Genomic DNA, 20,925 nt, shown 5'->3' with positions numbered 1-20,925 from the left:
ACCTCTATGAGAGGCAGTAGCTATGTCAACGAGAGAAGCTCTTCCATTGACATAGCACTGTCTACACAGTGGGTTAGGTCAGTATGACTACATCTCTCAGGGTGTGGATTTTTCACATCCCTCCATGATGTAACTATACTGATAAAGGTCTCTCATATAGACCAGGCCTAAGTAATAAAATGGAAGATAATGATCAGTTTAAGTTTGGGCTCTGTACCCAAAGACATGTGACAGAGTAGGGAGGTATTCATTCCTCTCTATGCAGCTGTTTAACTGCTCCTGGAACACTGCATTTATTTCTCAGAACTCCATCACCAAAAAGATCATGACAAATTGTGAGTATTTCGGGAAAGAGAAACAAAACTGCTTAGGGACCTGGGGTGATTGATTTACCAAGCAAGATTTTACCAAGCAAGATTTTAAGAGTGAAATATGTATACCTTGACTAGGCAACAGATGAGTGACCAATTTTCCATGGTCTTGTCATCTTGTTCAGTCATTTACACCTGTGTGTGTGTGTGAGAGAGAGCATGATGAAATCTAATGTGACAGTATTTCATACCTCTAAGAGGTGGTGTAAATGATGACACAAAGAGCAAGGCAGAAGAGAATCAGGCTCTCAGTTGGCAATTATTGGAATCATATATAAACAAGGAATGAGGAAGCCTAACTAATCCTAAGCCTAATGTGTGTTGGGGGGGGGGGGGAGGGTAAGAGCAAGGGGATGGAATTAAGAGAAGTGAAATTTAGGATGAATATCAAGAAAAAACATCCTGCCTAAGATCCACTTCTGTGGAATAGTCTTCCCAAGGAAAGTGGTGGAAACACAATAGTTTTTATATGTAAAATTGAGTTAGACAAGCCTGTATAAAATAGACCGAAGGAAGAAATCATATACTGGCAGAGTGGACTAAACTACAAAAATCACAGATTGTTCACCCTCACCTTGCAATTACTAGACTTACTCCACTTTTGGGTTGTTGTATCTCATTGGTAAATCAGATCCTATAACGTGTACTACAATTACCCTACCCTCCTTTGTATGTTAGATACATAATATATCTCCATGCTAAGACATCTTACATGCAGCAGGTTGAAAACACAGCATATTACATATTTCATCTGAGTCAGGAAAATAAGCTTGCATTGTGATGAGAGATTTTGCCTCAGTTGCCTGAAAAGCCTTAACACTTTAAATTGAAGGTGTCATAAATATAAAGGGAAGGGTAAACCCCTTTGAAATCCCTCCTGGCCAGGGGAAAGCTCCTCTCACCTGTAAAGGGTTAAGAAGCTAAAGGTAACCTCGCTGGCACCTGACCAAAATGACCAATGAAGAGACAAGATACTTTCAAAAGCTGGGAGGAGGGAGAGAAACAAAGGGTCTGTGTGTCTGTCTATATGCTGGTTTCTGCCGGGGATAGACCAGGAATGGAGTCTTAGAACTTTTAGTAAGTAATCTAGCTAGGTATGTGTTAGATTATGATTTCTTTAAATGGCTGAGAAAAGAATTGTGCTGAATAGAATAACTATTTCTGTCTGTGTATCTTTTTTGTAACTTGAGGTTTTGCCTAGAGGGGTTCTCTATGTTTTTGAATCTAATTACCCTGTAAGATATCTACCATCCTGATTTTACAGGGGGGATTTCTTTATTTCTGTTTACTTCTATTTTTATTAAAAGTCTTCTTGTAAGAAAACTGAATGCTTTTCCATTGTTCTCACATCCAAGGGTTTGGGTCTGTGGTCACCTATGCAAATTGGTGAGGCTTTTTATCCAACATTTCCCAGGAAAGGGGGGGTGCAAGTGTTGGGAGGATTGTTCTTAAGATCCAAGGGTCTGGGTCTGTAGTCACCTAGGCAAATTGGTGAGGGTTTTTACCAAACCTTGTCCAGGAAGTGGAGTGCAAGGTTTTGGGAAGTATTTTGGGGGGAAAGACGCGTCCAAACAGCTCTTCCCCAGTAACCAGTATTAGTTTGGTGGTGGTAGCGGCCAATCCAAGGACAAAGGGTGGAATATTTTGTACCTTGGGGAAGTTTTGACCTAAGCTGGTAAAGATAAGCTTAGGAGGTTTTTCATGCAGGTCCCCACATCTGTACCCTAGAGTTCAGAGTGGGGGAGGAACCTTGACAGAAGGATTTTAGAAAAACCTTGGGAAGGGGGTCTAAAATCGGAAAAATTATAACTTGCTTAATTGGAGATAAAATAAATGGTGGTAGTGTCAGGATCCTTTGGTATGATTAGACTATTAATTAGTTTTAAGACCAAGGCTTTAATTAAATAAAAATAGTAGTTTAAATTAAGAAAATCTAGTAATGACTGCTATAGGGTGATGTAGTGAAAAGACTCCATAGGAACACATAGAAGCCCATAAGAATGTATAGGAATGATGCAATCAGGAGATGGCATCGCATCACTTCCTGTGGGGAATGACTCAGCAAAATCCCATAGAGATACACTGTAGCTCATAGAACACATGGGACTTTCAAACAGGAACTAGCTATGGTTCATCTAAAGGTCAGCTGAAAAACTCCATAGGAATACACTGAGTCCATAGAGAGAGAGCTTCTGGTACATGTGACTAATTAGCATATGCTAATCTCTAGAAACTGGTTGGCTGAGCTTGTGTCACATGTTGGTGCATGTGACATTAGTATATGATGATCCATGGGCTGAAGTATGATAATAAATTATAGTTAATGAGCTGCAAATTGTATATAAAGGCAACACTCAGCAGGCTAAACCCTGTAGTGGGATTGGGGACCTGAAAGGGAGAAGAAGCTGCAAGACACCTACAAGGAAGAAGGTGCTTGTGCAGAAGAACCCACCTGAGCAGCAGCAGCTACAGAAGAAGCTAGGCAACTTTGGGTGGAAGCTTTGGGAGGGGGTTGCTTTGGGGTTCCACCTAAGAAGCAGCAGCAACCACAGAATTCTAAGGTCGCCATAGCAGCCCAGCCAACAGAGCTTCTCCCTCAGCAGCAGCAAGCAGACAGTGGCAGCAGACAGTGCTTATCGACATAGCAGAAGGACCAATAGTTGAATACAGAGGCAATTTGTTTGGAATGTAAATAAGAGTGTATGGGTTCTGCTTGTCAATAAAGCTGGATGCTTGAGTTTTGAATAAGATCTTCCCCTAGGCATCTAATGATTGCCTGATCAGCACTTAATAAATGTTTAGTGTTAAATATTTAGTATTGACTGTTTAATTTTTATATTGTTATATGATTATATTATATTGTTATATATTAACTAAATGGTTATATTATTGTAGCTTTGATTTGCTGTGCCTCTTTGTGTTTGTATCTTTATTTGCGCTGTGCCACTTGAAAAAATTGTTTGTATTTATTTCCTGCACCGCTTCATTCCTTTTAACTGTAACCTTTATTATATTTATCTCTATTGTTTGATTGTAACCACTCACTTCTAAATAAATATTGTTTTTGTTTTTTGAATATTTACTGCTTACTTGTCTATTCTTGATCGAAGGTCTGTATCTGTGTCCTTTCAAGGGAAAACTAGCTAGCTGTGACTTTCCCTGGCAGTTCCTTTAGGGCGGGCCACAATCTTGGTTACCAACTTAGATAATTATAAAGTAGAGGTTTTAAATTAAAAGCAGTGTTTTTAGGCAACATCATTGGTATAGTATAACTATGACACATATAGAGGTTTTAAAGTACATTTGTAGGGCAGTGCAGAGCTTTCATGGAGCACTAATGAAAGTTGCCCAGCTAAATACACCTGAGGTGCAGCTGAAAAAGTATTCCTACGTGTGCTAATAGGAAATAGTATGAATGAGAACTGCACCATAGTAACTCTAACTCGGGAACCAATCCATGCAACAAACCTTGATGCCAACTCTACCCACATATCTACACCAGCAACACCATCACAGGACCTAACCAGATCAGCCACACCATCACCGGTTCATTTACCTGCACGTCCACCAGCGTAATATACGCCATCATGTGCCAGCAATGCCCCTCTGCTATGTACATCAGCCAAATTGGACAATCCCTATGTAAAAGGATAAATGGACACAAATCAGATATTAGGAATGGCAATATACAAAAACCTGTAGGAGAACACTTCAATCTCCCTGGACACACAATATCAGATTTAAAGGTAGCCATCCCGCAGCGAAAAAACTACAGGATCAGACTTCAAAGAGAAACTACTGAGCTTCAGGTTTCAGAGTAACAGCTGTGTTAGTCTGTATTCGCAAAAAGAAAAGGAGTACTTGTGGCACCTTAGAGACTAACCAATTTATTTGAGCATGAGCTTTCGTGAGCTACAGCTCACTTCATCGGATGCGTACCATGGAAACTGCAGCAGACTTTATATATACACAGAGAATATGAAACAATACCTCCTCCCAGATGTCAAGAATTATAACATTCATAAACCAGTCGGAGAACACTTCAATCTCTCTGGTCATGCAATCACAGACATGAAGGTCGCTATCTTAAAACAAAAAAACTTCAAATCCAGACTTCCAGCGAGAAACTGCTGAATTGGAATTCATTTGCAAATTGGATACTATTAATTTAGGCTTAAATAGAGACTGGGAGTGGCTAAGTCATTATGCAAGGTAGCCTGTTTCCTCTTGTTTTTTCCTACCCCCCCCCCCCCAGATGTTCTGGTTTAACTTGGATTTAAACTTGGAGAGTGGTCAGTTTAGATGAGCTATTACCAGCAGGAGAGTGAGTTTGTGTGTGTATGGGGGTGGGGGGGATGTGAGAAAACCTGGATTTGTGCAGGAAATAGCCCGACTTGATTATGTAAAGAGTTGTCACTTTGGATGGGCTATCACCAGCAGGAGAGTGAATTTGTGTGGGGGGGTGGAGGGTGAGAAAACCTGGATTTGTGCTGGAAATGGCCCACCTGATGATCACTTTAGATAAGCTATTACCAGCAGGACAGTGGGGTGGGAGGAGGTATTGTTTCATATTCTCTGTGTATATATAAAGTCTGCTGCAGTTTCCACAGTATGCATCTGATGAAGTGAGCTGTAGCTCACGAAAGCTCATGCTCAAATAAATTGGTTAGTCTCTAAGGTGCCACAAGTACTCCTTTTCTTTTTACTGAGCTTCAGTTCATTTGCAAATTTGACACCATCAGCTCAGGATTAAACAAAGACTGTGAATGGCTAGCCAACTACAAAAGCAGTTTCTCCTCCCTTGGTGTTCACACCTCAGCTGCTAGAAGAGGGCCTCATCCTCCCTGATTGAACTAACCTCGTTATCCCTATCCTGATTCTTGCTTGCATATTTATACCTACCTCTGGAAATTTCCACTACATGCATCTGACAAAGTGGGTATTCACCCATGAAAGCTTATGCTCCAATACATCTGTTAGTCTATAAGATGCCACAGGACTCTTTGCCGCTTTTAACCATTATTTGGTTATCTTCACACAATGATTTTTGCAGAATAATGGTTTCCTGCAACTACTTTACCAAATAATTTATAGAATGGTATGGGCTGTTCCTACATGGATTAATTATTCTGTGCCATCCGTTAACTGTTCCTTGTACAAAGAATCTCTGCCTAGATTCCTTTAGGTCCTGTACTTTCCTTTGTTTAGTTCATGGCCAATGGTGGTTTTATGTGACATAAGCTTGTAGGATCTCTCCTGTCTAGTCTCTGCATGTAGGACACATTTCTCTACTTTTCTGCTATAATTTCCTACATTTGCAGCTACTCCAAAGCATGCCACCTGCTATATACTGTGACTCTCCTTAATACTTTTCCATGATAAAACAACCAAAATTGAAGTGTAATATTCTAACTTTCATCACAGAAACTTATAAAGTAACTGGCTTACATTTCTATTTTACTTGTACTCAAATGTCTATCTTTATAATCAAACTATGAATGGATTTTAGTTCCCAGACCATTTACTATTTGTAAAAAGGTAGTGCCCACAAAAGCACTACCCACACGTACATATAAATAAATCAGAAAAGTGATTAGAAGTACTGTAAGGGGAATATTTTTGAACTCCCACTAGCATTCTACACATTAAGATTGTTTTGTTCTGCAAGTTTCTTGGCCAAATATACTGAACTTCAGATTACTACATCAAACACCCACAATTAATAGTGTTGCATGGACCTGATAAGTAGTTTAGTGATCCCGGTGTACAGAAGGGAAAGAAACGTTTGGGAGAGAGGGTGCTGGATAGAGTGGATTGGGAATTTTTCAATTAAACTTCTTTTATTAAATCAGTGAAGTTGGTCATCAAAAGAGTAACTGTGTGGGGGAAAGTGTTGGTTTAGATAAATCGCATGATTCAAAAACGTCTTGAAAAGTTTCAAAATTGCCAACATGTCCTGTTTTGACATTTTTGCAACAAAATATCTAGAAAAAAGGTTTTAAAAAAATCTTCTAGGAAAAAAGTAAAAAAATAAATGTCAGAATCAAAACACATTTCAAAATGATCAAACTGAAATGTTTCAGTTGACCTAACCTATTTTTTTTTCCATATAAATAAATTGTCAAGATTTCATCCCTGACACAGGATGGATTTTGTTTTTCTGACATCTCTAAATCTCATGGGATAAGAAAACCGTTTTCTACCCATTGTTAGCACTGGAAGGTTGGTAGCAGAGTTATAGAGTCATAATCAGAGTCTGAGGCTCAAAGGAACTACAGATCATCTAGTCTGACCTTCAGTATATCACAGGCCACCAGCACCCCCATCACCCACTCAGAGAACCCAGCCACTGAAATTAGAGCAAAATATTACAACCCGCAGGAGACTAGACTACCAGCACAGAATAGGAGTGACCGAGATGCACTAGTGTCTGAGACCCCGGCAATAGCAGGGAAACGTTTAAGTGAGCTATACCGAGATAGTCTGGGCAAGTGATCTTCACTCACACACTAGTGAGCAAGAGGCACCCCCCCCCCCCAAAGATCACTGCCAATTTGACCTTGGGGAAAGTTCCTTCCTAATCCCACATGTAGCAATCTGAGCATGTGAGCAAGAACCATCCAGCCAAACACACAAGAGAGAGATTCCTTGGTACCACCTCAAAGTGCTGTCCCGCCCTGTCTGATGTCCCATCTCTAGCTCTGATGCTTCAGAAGGAGGAGATTTAGAACAAAACAGAAACTCAGAATATATTTGTGTGTGTGTGTTTGGGGTGGGGAGGGAGTGTAAATACCTGCTTGACTCCAGCAGATAGCTGGCTGAAGCATAAGAAACCCTGAAGAATAAGCTTTTAGGAACACAATACAAATGGGAAGTGAGCCCCAGGGCTGCTGAGTCCTGTCCCAGGCTATCTCAAGTAACCCTATCATGCAATCGATTAAGCTGTTTGTCCCAACAACTCTGATTGTGAAGCTGTTCTAGAACCTCACCCTGAATTTGTTCTTGGGGCAACATTGTCCTCTAGCTTAAGTAGATCTTCACCCTCCCTGGTATTTACCCCTTCCCCCAATGTATTAATAGAAAGCAGTCATATCTCCTCCCAGCTTTATTTTTGCTAGACTAAACAAGTCAAGCTCTTCTCATCTAAGGTAAGGTCGTGATGGATGGCCTTTGAAGTACAGTTGATATGGTAATGGAAAGGTGTGTTCCTGTTCATGTAGGGGTAGAGGGCATGCACAGTTTTCATTTGCTTGCTTCTTCGGTTATGTAGGAGCAACCTAACTGTTTCACAATGCACCGTTTTGCATATTAACATTTGTTCAGGCTATTCTTATTTTGCTGCAGTGGGTCCAGCCCTGACGTGTACAAGAAGGCCCAAGTCATGGGTGAGTGGAAGTAAAGTCACAGGCCCTGTCTGGGGAATGAACTAATACCTTTTGGAGGGGCTCATGTGTGTGTAGGCATGTTTCCCTGTAGGATATAGAGACAGGAATGGTGATGTCCCAGCTGACAGGGAAGCAGGTGCTGGTGGTTGTCTCCAATCAATTCTTCCCACCCATCATGTGGCTGTGGTGTCTCATGGGACTGGATAGCTCCTATAGGAGATGAGAGTCCTGATATTACATTAAGGTAAGCTGGAGTCATTTCCAGTTACGGTTGAAGAAGGATAGTAAAAGTGTTAACTGTAAGAAGTGTACAATTACATAATGTATTTATTCTATTTATTTCTTTTTCAGGAGCAAAGGATGGGATGAAACATTATTTGGTTAAATGGTACTGCCCCAACATGTTATTCTGCCTTAAGTATGTGTGGTGTTCGACAGACACGAGACTAGTTGAGTGATATCTTGGGTATTCTAGTGCCTGCAGGGGGGAGAAGAGAGACTAGACACATTGAATTAACACATAGAAAAGCAGCCCAGCATTCTGAATCCCCTTTTCAAAATCTCTGTGCCTGGAATATGACCATACTCTGTATGTGTGCATGCCTTAGACACACTCTTATTAGACCCAACTTCCAACCTGCCCGCGTGAACCCATAGTCTAGGCCCTAGGGAAATAGGGGTCAGTTCAGGGCCTCAGGGAAATAGGGCCATAGGTCAGTCTAGGCCATAGGGAAATAGGGGTCAGTTTGGTGGGGAGGAGGAGGTGTAACGCCCACACCTACTGCTGCTACTACTCTACACTACAAGCTCTGCAACTTTGGTCCTTAATAGACACTGAGACCAATCGAACTCCTTTCTCCAGAGTGGTCCCTGTAGAACAGGTTTGTGACAGGATAATTTGAAGAAAATTTTATATCAATTTCCTAGGCTATATTTAGGCTTGTCTGCACTCAGTTTTTGCACCAATATAACTGAATTGGTAGAAAAAATTGTTTAGTTAAATCAGTGGAACCCTCTATTGTGGCTGTGGTTATGGCAACATAAAGGTGTTTATACTGGTAAGGCTTGTGTCAGTCTAGAACAGGTCTATCAGTCTGGTGCCATTATGTTTACCTTAAAATGTTAAGATTTTGTCCAGATCCTAGACTAAAATAGTAGTGGAAAGCTCTTTTTAAAAAGTAGGGTTTTTGAAGTTGGATTTGTGTAAAAAACTTGAGATCATTGACCATATTCCTTTCTTTTAACTAAAATTATTAAAACTAATTGTGAGTGGCTTAAAAAATGTGCATCTGGACAGAAATTTGCATCCAAAGCATCAGTCTAATGGAATTTAAAATACATTTAGTCATGTGTATAGCATGCCAATAGGCATAATATTACATATTCATGCTAAAAAGTAGCATTTGTAATGGAACTAGTGAGAGCTTAAATGGGCAGTGCTATGCGTACAATTTAATGTAGACATAGAAAGAAAAGAAAGACAAATCAAACAATTCACCATATTCATCTGTAAGCATAAACCCTTTAAATATTCGCAAAAAGAAAAGGAGTACTTGTGGCACCTTAGAGACTAACCAATTTATTTGAGCATGAGCTTTCGTGAGCTACAGCTCACTTCATCACTCCATACATCTGATGAAGTGAGCTGTAGCTCACGAAAGCTCATGCTCAAATAAATTGGTTAGTCTCTAAGGTGCCACAAGTACTCCTTTTCTTTTTGCGAATACAGACTAACATGGCTGTTCCTCTGAAACCTTTAAATATTGCAGGTAGAAATTCTACCTAATAGGGTGAGGTATTCCCAGGGTAACTTTTTGATCTATTTTTGTAGAATAATCAAAACAAATGGTAGCAAATTCACGCTATTATCATGTGTCCCTAACTAGAGTACTTTCATCACAGAATATTTTCAGAAAACAATATAATTAAAGTGGCATATATTTTAAGTATGAGAACTCATTTGCTCTAGTTTTGATCTGTTTACCCTATTCTTTCTGAATGCAACAATAGCAATTTGACAGTAAATCATAGAATCATAGAATATCAGGGTTGGAAGGGACCTCAGGAGGTCATCTAGTCCAACCCCCTGCTCAAAGCAGGACCAATGCCCAACTAAATCATCCCAGCCAGGGCTTTGTCAAGAGGGATATTGTAGAGGTCCTTAATCTGCAATACAGGCCATAGAGCAATTCATGCTTTCTGTGTTACATCTGTTTGCCTACAAACAAAATACATTCGTTTTAAATACATTAGTGTCTATTAGATTTTTTTCTGGGTGTTTCAGTGATATGAAAGAGGAAAATTGAAAATGACTGTGCAGTCTGCTGGCTGATTAAGTGCTAAACAACTAAGTTTGCTGGAGAAGAACTTTGAAAATAAAGTATGGTGGCACATATTCTAAGACCATGGGAATTTATAGGATGAGATGCTTTTTAAAGTTTGAGTATGGTAAATATCTACTATCACAGGCTAGAGAAGTAGAAAATGCTGTCAGGACAAAATTTATTCTGCAGAATAGTAACAAATGAAGATATGTATCTACTGTCTCAGGAATCAGAGAAAGGGTAAACCTTAGGAAAACACTGTAGGAGTTAAAAATACTTACCAGCTGAAAGGGAAGAATGGGCAGCCTACAGTAGTCAGATGCAAAATGGCCCCCTTACCTGCTTCTGCCTCCCAGATTTAAAGGACCAGTAACCAGACGAGAGTACTGGGAAAGGCTCCTACAAAGCAAGTGAACTCAAACTAGAAAGCTCTGTGGTGACCAGGAAGTCACAAAGAAGTAACACTTAGGGAAAGCTTTGAGGCACAGATCCTCCAAGGTATTAAGGCTCCTAATTTCTACTTTTTGGATGGTAGGAAAAACATCAGACAACATTCTGATGTTTGCACCTCCAACATCAGATATAGTATAATGTTTCTTATGGTATGTTTATATACTAGAAATCAAGATGCTTTTTGGACATCAGTTGCTTCTTGTTTTTCTCATTGTGTTCCACATGTCTTCAGTGTGTGGTAGAACCCAGAGCATCAACTCAAGATATCACAGAGTAGAAGGAATACAAAGAAGCCACAATAGTGTTACTACAGAGAAATGAATCTATAAATTAAATATCTATAGTGGTATTTTCTCTCCTATCACTTTGTTACTCTGTTTAACAGGTAGCATTGCACTGTTGTGACAACATCAATAGAATCATAGAATTTAGATGCTAAAAATTTATTTGAGCATAAGCTTTCATGAGCTACAGCTCACTTCATCGGATGTAGCTCACGAAAGCTTATGCTCAAATAAATTTGTTAGTCTCTAAGGTGCCACAAGTCCTCCTTTTCTTTTTGCGGATACAGACTAACACGGCTGCTACTCTGAAACCAGAATTTAGATGCTCACTAATCCATCTCCCTGCCAGTGCAGCATTGTTCTCTTAAATACATTTTTCTGGTGTCTTGTCCTGTCTAGCTTTAACTCTGTCAAGCAATGGGGCTTCCATCTGTCCCTGCATGGGAAATGCTGCTGCTGGAGCAAATGCACCTGAGCTAGAGCCAACACTGGAAAAGGCAGTTGTTGTCATGTTGACTCCAATCCTGTTGTTTCATTGGCTTGGTCTCTGCCTGAGTGCCACCTGGGAGTGTGGACTGAGCCTCTGAGGTACTGGTGGAGAAGAGAGAGAGCCAGACTCTGTGCATGAAAATATCTTAGTGTGTTTATTTTGGTGTCAATGTCTATAACATAAAATATTGCATGTTCCAGGCAGCGGATGCCCTTGACAAATAATTAAATATACTTTCCAGCTAAGGCAAAAGCAGCACTTCCAAATGGTGCTGGCTGATACACTGACTCTCCTTGTAGGGCCAGCATGCTGACAGCCAGCTATTTGTTAGGGTCACCTTGCCCACCTTGACATCGTGAGCTTTTTGGTGCTAGTAAAAAGGAAAAATGTTTATGAATTTTTTTCTGCTTTCATCAGAATTTTGAAGTTTCTCAGCCACCTGTTGTTATTATGAATCTGGAATCAAGAAACCAAGTCCAGATTTTTGGACTCCCATCTTCCACTTTGACCATCATTGAAAACTTTACCAGGCACCTCGCTGTACTAGATAGAGGGTTAAATCTGCTCGCTAAAGGTTGATGTGAAAGATCAGGGCATGGAAACAGCTAGACCTACAGACAACACCTTAAAGAAAAGCCTACTCTTTAGCCCACCTACTGGGATGGAGAAGAGTGCAGGGAGTGTGCTGTCTCTGGACTCTGCTTCAAGTCTTCGGATGTCTGATACATTTGAAGTCCTCACCCATCACTGGCTTCTGGGAAACAAAAGAGCTATTTCCCTACCCACTCTACAACCAGGGCTGGATTTCCAGTTAGGCACAGTAGGCATGTGCTTAATGGCGCCGGCGTTCTAGGGGCACCTTACCTCTCTAAAACTGTGTGCAACACAAAGGTCAGCTGTAGGCAGGGGAGCACTGAAGAAGTTGTGCATATAAGAGGGCATGGAAGGAGTAAATCCAGCCCTACCTAAAGCCTGCTTACTCTTCTTCCAATTCTACTATTCTTCTCCTGATTACACTTCTCCTAGCTACTGCCAAGAATGTAACATCTCTACTCTTTCCACAGCCTATTTTTAGACTTCTCCCAAAATAGAAGTAATTGCAGTGCGTGTCTCTGCTGTTGCGCCAGACCTGGGATGTGAATGGAAGCACTAAAACCAACTAATTAATTGCACACCACGGCTGCTTGGGAGCTTGAGCAGCACTGAGGCACTGGAGTTATCTGTCTGCAGACTCAGGAAAAACATCAATACATCATGTCAAACTTGAAATGTTACCTTTGCAAACACTAAGGATGGAAACCTTTAAAAAAAGAACTAAAGGGCTACTATAGAAAGATGATCAAATCACCAAAGAAAATTTCCTTTGTATTATCCAATACTTCTTGTCCACTGAGACAGTCTAAATATAGTCCATTTTTAATTGTCCTCATCGAAATCTGGATTCTCATTTTTGGAGTGAATTTGCACAAGAACAAATGTCCAGCTTCCTGTGGACATATTTACTGTGAAGTTATTAGTTCCATTTAATACCAATTTTTCTTAACTATTGAATACTGTATCACTAACACAATCTCCCACTGGATATGGAAACATATTTCATTTTATTTCCAGTAGAAAAATGATCATTTCTCACTGCAGAAGGACATGCTAAATTAATGTTGATGGAGTTACCTTGTCTGATGAACAGCATATTTAATTTTAGAAGATTAACCCCTGAACATATGCAAGACTTGGATGGTAAACATTGTTCTAACTTAATTTTCCTTCCCCTTTCTTCTCTTCTCAGATAAAACTAGTTAATTTTTAACAAGGTGAATGGCATTTCCCTTCATTCATCCTCACTTTCAGTCCTGACTGAAATCTATAATTAGGCACTGTGGCTGAAACTGATCATTGTATTTAGCATTGACTCCTCCATAGTCTGGCAATACCTGTTTATATTCTTAATTGTTATTTAAGGTTTAAAGTATAATACCATAGTGCTCACAGGCCTCATCTGACCCCATTGTACAGGGTGTTATACTCATAGATGGAAAGATGGTCCCTGATCCAGAGTCTAAGAAATGCATAATGATATGCCATAATCTAGTTTCACCAATCTGGTTTAGCTCATTTCTCATTGTTCCATTATTTATTATTATACTGTAGCCTCCAGGTACTCTGAATTACATTATACGGTCCTTCCTTGCTCACTCCCTCTCTCTCTTTAAAATGCTGGAAAGCCTGGTGTGTTGGTGTCACAAAGAAAGTAGAGCATGCTTTTGATAATGCAGTCATGGAATGGGCTGTTTGTTATTAAAGATTGCTTCTTTTCCTCCCTGTAAATACAGCTGGGGACATATATGACTAATCAACTGATTTAATCTTTTAGGGTTCTATCCATTAAGGTACTCAGTGCCTAAATTCCGTTTTTAGGCACCACTGTAATCCACAAAACTCCTGCTTTGCTGCACCTATCCCTGTAGGTGCCTAAATTTTTGCCTCTCGGCATGCACAGTGCTGCCTTACTCTAGGCATTTGGGTACCTGTCTTCCCCCTAACCCCAGAGTAATTCAGAAACCACAGAAGAGAGCCATATGTCGGTGCCCAATTCAGTATGCATGCTCAGAAGCGGTCTATCAGATCAGGTCCCTCAGGTAAGTTTACACAAAACAGCCATCATGATGAGGACCTTCCTTGAAACCTTTCCCCCAAGAAACAGGGAATTCACCCAGGATGTGGGAGACTCCTAGTCAAATTCTCGCTCCTCCTGAAGAGCAGAAGGGGTTTGAACAGGGATTGACCACCTCTCTGGTGAGTGCCCTAAGCAGTAGGTTACAGAGTCCTTCTGATTCTTTCTCTGACCCAATTAGTATTTAATTATTAAAGTATTTAATTAAAGGGTAACAATTTCAACATGAGAGATTGAACGAGACCTACATCAAAATATTTAATATTCTTTCCTCGCTTGCTCAATGATTAATCATATTCAAAATGAATAAAAGGAAACTCTCCTTCTCTCACTTCCTTTACCTTCTCTAATCCTTTCTCATTTCCTTCATTCTCTACTCTCTTCCCCCTTTCCTCTTCTCCTACTTTCTTTTCTCTTCCCTTTCCTCTCCTAACTACCCTCTTTCAGCCCTCAAAAGCTGTAAGGCAATTTCTTTCCCATATGGATTTACTGATTAGCAAATAAGGGTCTGGGCAGGTGATGAAATGCTTCTGTCTTAGGTTTCATTGACTGAGTACAATTGCCACACAATATCCATACTGTAAAGCTTTGGTGTATGGAATTCTATTAAAACAATTTTGAACTGGTCCTTCTTTTGTTCATGCACCTGAATAACTCTCTTAATTAAAGCAACTATTAAATAACTACCAGTAATTTGCCTCTGGACTCCACTCAAAGCAGAACACATCTACTTCACCCTCCCCTTCCTACGTCTCTATCCCTTTTCTCTCCTTTAATTGTCTTTCCCCAGTTTAGTCCTTTCCATTCCCTCCTTTCTTTTCCCATTTTCTTTCCCAGTTTTCCTTGTCTTTTTAAAAAAATCTGTGTGATTCATGGTGCCCCACTGACCCACCATCTAGTTTGCCTGTATGAAGAATAAATGATAGCAATAAGGGCTCTCTCTTATATAGCACCTTTCATCAGTAGGTCTCACAGTGCTCTACTAGGAGATTGGTACTGTTATTACTATTTTATAGATGGGAAAACTGAGGCACAGGGATGTGAAGTGACTTGTTCAATGTCACCCAGCAGGCTAGAAGGAGAGTTGAAAATAGAACACAAAATTTCCTGAGTCCTGTCCAATATTTTAGCCACTAGACCACCCTACTTCTCATAGGAATAGGAAAATATATTTTTCCCTGCCACCAGGGTGGTGGTTATCATTATATGACATCACAAATGAATACAGTAGTATACAAAACATATTAAAAGACAGGAATTGTGATAGTGTAAAGCCTGAGTACCTCCACTGAGGTCAATGTGGTTAGAATGATATGAAATCAGAATCAGATCGGGCTCTTTGCCCCAGAGGGCTTACAGCTCAGATCAGACAAGTGTGATGCCAGGATCAATAGTTCAGAGTCAAAATGGTGTAATATGTTTGTGGCAAAGAGATGGGCCTGAAGGAGAATAGGGAGAGTGCGTGGCACACACAAAGTGAGAAGCTGATCCAACAGAGGAAGCGGCATCTAAGAAGGCGTGAACCCGAGAGGGGCACAGGAGGAGGAACTTGAATGTAGTGTGGAACAGGAGAGACAATCAGTGGGGGTGTTCAAGAGAGGTTGAAGGGATGTGGTTCTAGTGGCAGGGAGGAAGATCTTATTAGTGGTGCTTTGACAGAGAAGGGTTTGGATACAGCAGAAACAGCATATAAAAGGGATGTATTTTTTTTTAAAACAGGAAAGGAGATGGAGAGGAAAGGATGAATTTTAGAGATCTTGGATTGGTCCATTGGACTAAGCAGAGTTGCACTTGTGTAACAGACAGCAGATTATCATAGGACTGGAAGGGAGCTAGAAAGGTCATGTAGTCCAGTCCCCTGCACTCATGGCAGGACTAAGTATTATCTAGACCAACCCTGACAGGTGTTTGTCTAACCTGCTCTTAAAAATCCCCAATGATGGAGATTCCATAACCTCCCTGGTAAATTTATTCCAGTGCTTAACCACCCTGCTCCAGAGTCTTAACCACGCTGACAGGAAGTTTTTCCTGATGTCCAGCCTAAACCTCCCTTGCTGCTTCTATGTTCTTGAAGATGGTTATCATATCACTATCAGTCTTCTCCAGACTAAACAAACCCAGTTTTTTCAATCTTTCCTCACAGGTCATGTTTTCTAGACCTGTTGCTCTTCTCTGGACTTTTTCCAGTTTGTCCACATCTTTCCTGAAATGTGGCACCCAGAACTGGGCACAATAATCCAGTTGAGATCTTATCAGCGTGGAGTAGAGTGGAAGAATTACTTCTTGTGTCTTGCTTACAACACTCCTGTTAATATAGCCCAGAATTATGTTTGCTTTTCTTGCAACAGTGTTACACTGTTGACTCATATTTAGCTTGTGATCCATTATGACCCCCAGTACTCCTCCTTCATTTCCCATTTTGTATGTCTGTAACTGATTGTTCCTTCCTAAGTGGAGTACTCTGCATTTGTCCTTATTGAATTTCATCCTGTTTGCTTCAGACCATTTCTCCCGTTTTGAATTTCCAACCTATCCTTCAAAGCACTTGCAACCCCTCCCAGCTTGGTATCATCAGCAAACTTTATAAGTGTATTCTGTATGCCATTATCTAAATCATTGATGAAGACATTGAACAGACCAAGAACTGATCTCTGCAGATCCCACTCGATATGCCCTTCTAGCTTGACTGCGAAGCACTGATAACTACTCTCTGGGAATGGTTTTCCAACCAGTTGGGCACCCACCTTATAGTAGCTCCATCTATGTTGTAATTTCTCTCATTTGTTTATGAGAAGGTCATGTGAGACAGTATCTAAAGCCTTATTAAAGTTAAGATATACCACATCTACTGCTTCTCCCACATCCAAGGTTTGTTACCCTATCAAAGAAAATGCTGACTGTTACTTCACACATTATTATATTCTAGGGGTGTGCAAATTGTTTTCTTAATTATTTGCTCCATTATCTTTCTGGGTACAGAAGTCAAGCTGACTTGTCTATAATTACCTGGATTGTCCTTATTTCTCTTTTTATAGATGGGCACTATATTTGCCCTCTTCCACTCCCCTGCAATCTCTCCCTTCTTCCATGACTTTTCAAAGATAATAGCTAATGGCTCAGATATCTCCTCAGTCAGCTCCTTGAGTATTCTAGAATGTATTTCATCAGGCTTTGGTGACATCTAATTTGTCTAAAGTAATTTTTAACTTGTTCCTTCGCTATTTTAGCCTCTGATCTTACATCATTTTCACTGGCATTCACTGTGTTAAATTTCCAATTGCTACTAACCTTTTTGGTGAAAACTGAAACAAAAAAGTAATTTCACACTTGTGCCATTTCCACATTTTCTGTTATTGTTTATTCCCCCTCATTGACTAAGAAGGCTACCCTGTCCTTAATGTTCCTCTCGCTTCTAATGCATTTATATACTGTTTTCTTGCTACTTTTATTATGGCCCATTATAGAGCAACAAGTGAGTGTCTTTTGGATGTGGGAAGAGAGAATAGTATAAGAATAGCCATGCTGGGTCATACGAATAGTCCATCTAGCCCACTATTTTGTTTTTGGACTTGCCAGCACTGGGGATCCTTAGCTTGGTCTCTTGCAGTGGAAATCTGTAAGCAAATAGAGTCCTTATCTTAACCACTTTTACTTATGGAGCAATATAAGAAACAATCTTAAGCACCAGAGACCAGCTTCTCAAAGGAACTTAGGTGAATGACTGAATGGGAGGTAGGCACCTTACCTGCATAATCACTTTTGAAAATCCCACTAGGCACCTACGTGCATCTTTAGGCACCCAAATACTTCTGAAAATGTGGCCCCAGATTCTTAGATGTTTGAAAGTGGCATAGCTCCATAGATCACAATACTGTTACAGTATTTACACCAGCTGAGCATCTGGCCCTCATACTTTTAAAGTGATTTGTTTGAAGGTAGGCAAAATGCATTTTGGGTAAGACTTTGCTTACTAGAACAAAGCAGATAGGGTTTTTTCCCCCCTGTAGGGATACTGTGTATTCCAATAGCACTTGAGCAGAAAATCTTGACCTTTCAAGAACGCATTGTTTGGGTTAACAATTTTACAGCCATTTTCCTTTCTTCTTGTAATTTCTTGTAGACTGTTCAAAAGCTTTACAGACCTACAGATTCTATTGACCTACACTTTGCTAATTGCTAATCATAATTTAGCAAATTTCCTTACTCTTGCACCCCTCCAAATTACCACATGAAACAAATCACCCGTTTCCTACAAGATAGGTAAAATGAAGCACTGTGCCTTCAGCAGATTAGAAAGCTCATTTGTAACAGTCAAACCCCAGACTTAGGGTAAAAAAGAGCACTTTCTGAATAGAAGACCATATATAGTGATTACTGTGGTGTAGATATTTTAAGTAAGGATTAAAAGAAAAGACATGACTTGAAATTTGGGCTAAAAAGAAATATTACACAGATGAAAATTCAAATTCCTAATAATAATAAATTAGAAGAGAGAGGGACAAAGCAACAAAAAAGTATGCCACAGAGCCTCAGCTAGAATAAAGTAGAATAGCTCCATTGAAGTTAATGGAGCTGCAGCAATTTATATCAGCTGATGATCTAGTGCCAAGGCTCCTTGTACCTAAAATAAGGTATTAGAAAGAGACATAATAAGAATATGGATTATTCTGGATGACAATTTTGCAATATAGTGGTGAAATTAGCACTGACAGCTCCCTCCATTTTCACAGTCTGCTAGTATATGTATGGAGTATCATGACAGACAGGATCTATCAATAAATTACATTTCCTGCCAGAAAAAAATGATATGAGGATTTTAAAGGAAGGCACATCTATGCTACCTTGGTGATCATCTTCAGTCTTGTCTTCATAAGAAGGGGTTTTTTTTAAATAAGCTAAGTTGTGAATTTAAACTGACATAACCCTCCTTTGTACACACAGTTCTTCCAGGATAAGAATGGCTTTCTTTGGTTTAGCATATGTTACCTGGGAAGGGACTTAAGCTAAAATGAAAAAAGTCATTCAGACCAGAATAAGATTAACCACAGCAGTGGATGGTGGGATGTTGTGTATATGTGATACCTGTATAACTATAGAAATTTAACTGGTAAAACGTTAGACAAAGCCTAAGCTAGAATCTGGATATCTCTCATTCAGCATGGGCATGTGATCTATTTCTCATGTCCAAGAACAATGGGCATGCAAATCAAAAGTCAATCATATTGACTCGTGAGGAGTGTGTAGAGAGGTGGAGATCAAGGTGGCCTATGAAAGATTGGTGACAGGACATTGGGGAAACCTCCCAGAGGAGATGATTATCCAAAAGTGTGTGTGTGTATATATATTGCACACACAACCGCCCCACCATGTTAAAAGAACATTATTTAGGTTGCAAAGTCAAACACTTAAAAGTTAGGAATTAAAGTTGCCTGGGTAACTTTAATTCAGCTCCCTTGTATATATGCATTATGATACAGTGTTTAATTACAAGATCACATTCCCCTCCACACACACACACACACATCTGCTGCCTCATTCTGTGCACAGCATGGCTGGTGCTTAATGAAGGAGAAACTATTCAACAGTTTGTTTTCTCATTTTTCTTGTTGGACTTGATAAGCAGGTTGTGTCAGGGATGGGGGAGACTCTTTGAACAGCAGGCTGACCAGAGGAGTTGTCAAAAAGGGGGATGATTTCTAGAGAGATTTTTTATTCTTTTACCTGTAACTGAGCATGGGGTAACCTGCCCCACTGGCCCACACAAAATATTCAGAGGAGGTATGTTTTGCAAACTGTTTCTTTTGTTTTCACCATTTTTCTCTCCATTTTTAATAAATCTGATTTTTAAGAAGACTGCTGGCATGGTGGGTTTCACTCTGACTGCCCCTAAAGAGATAGGCAACTCTCAACCTCTAAAGACGGGTACTGAAGGGTAAAGAGTTTGGAGTCAAATCCCCCCCCCCCTCCACACACACACACTCATGGTGTCAGTTGGAGGGGGCCTGGCCAGAGGCATCCTCTCCTCTGAAGTTCTGTGGCAGGTAACCACAGGGAAGTAGCCTAAAAATCAAGAACGAGATGTGAGTTGGTGAGTATGCGGGTGACAGGTATACCTCTTAAGGAATAAAATCTTAGTAATAGGAGACATCAGCACAATACCAGCTGTTAACTCTTTTATTGAGAGGAAAGGAGATGCCCACAATTTTTTGTGCAGACTATAAAGACGGTGATTTATCTATTTATTCTACTGTATAAGATAAAACAGGCAGCTCTGTTATTTTTGCATTTCCTCCCCTCCCCTTTCCCTTTATTGATCAACTTTAATTTTTGTAGCACAATCACTTCTGTATCTTTCTATTATAGGAATGAAGGTGGATAGAAATTAGAAAGGTCTCGGTAGAAAAGGGGGTAGGGTGCTGGTGACATTAGAAGGATTGTCGTAGAGATTTCAGTGTGGTTAAAACATATATTGGAACATCAGTTCAGTCCTAATGCTTTGGCTGCTCCAGAATCACGGTACCATGAACAACTTGTTATTTCTCTACCCGTTTTCCCCTCTTTATCTGAGTCTGCTGTAGCAAAAGGAAGGCAAAGACATTTTGTATTTCAAGATGAATTTTTCTTACTGATTATTTTGATTGTTTCTCTAAACATCCTGAACAACAGAAGAGTGACAAGACAGCCAACCTCATTAGCAAGCTGAAAGCAGTATTTATCTAGCATGGCATGCCATTAGAAATGGTTACTGAGTGTGTACTATTTGTGCAATTTGGAATACATTTGACAAATTGAAGCCCATGGTACCCACAATTAAATGGCCTGGCTGAACAAATGATACAGACTGTTAAAACTACAGGTGGTACAAAATGCAGCAGAGGCAGGCATATTGTCTCACGTTGCTCTGTTAAATTTCAGAAATATCTGTGCTACCTAGTACAGGAATTGTT

The sequence above is a fragment of the Caretta caretta genome, chromosome 3, assembly GCF_965140235.1.
Source record: "Caretta caretta isolate rCarCar2 chromosome 3, rCarCar1.hap1, whole genome shotgun sequence".
NCBI lineage: Eukaryota > Metazoa > Chordata > Testudines > Cheloniidae > Caretta > Caretta caretta.
Note: the sequence above shows the minus strand (reverse complement) of the source record.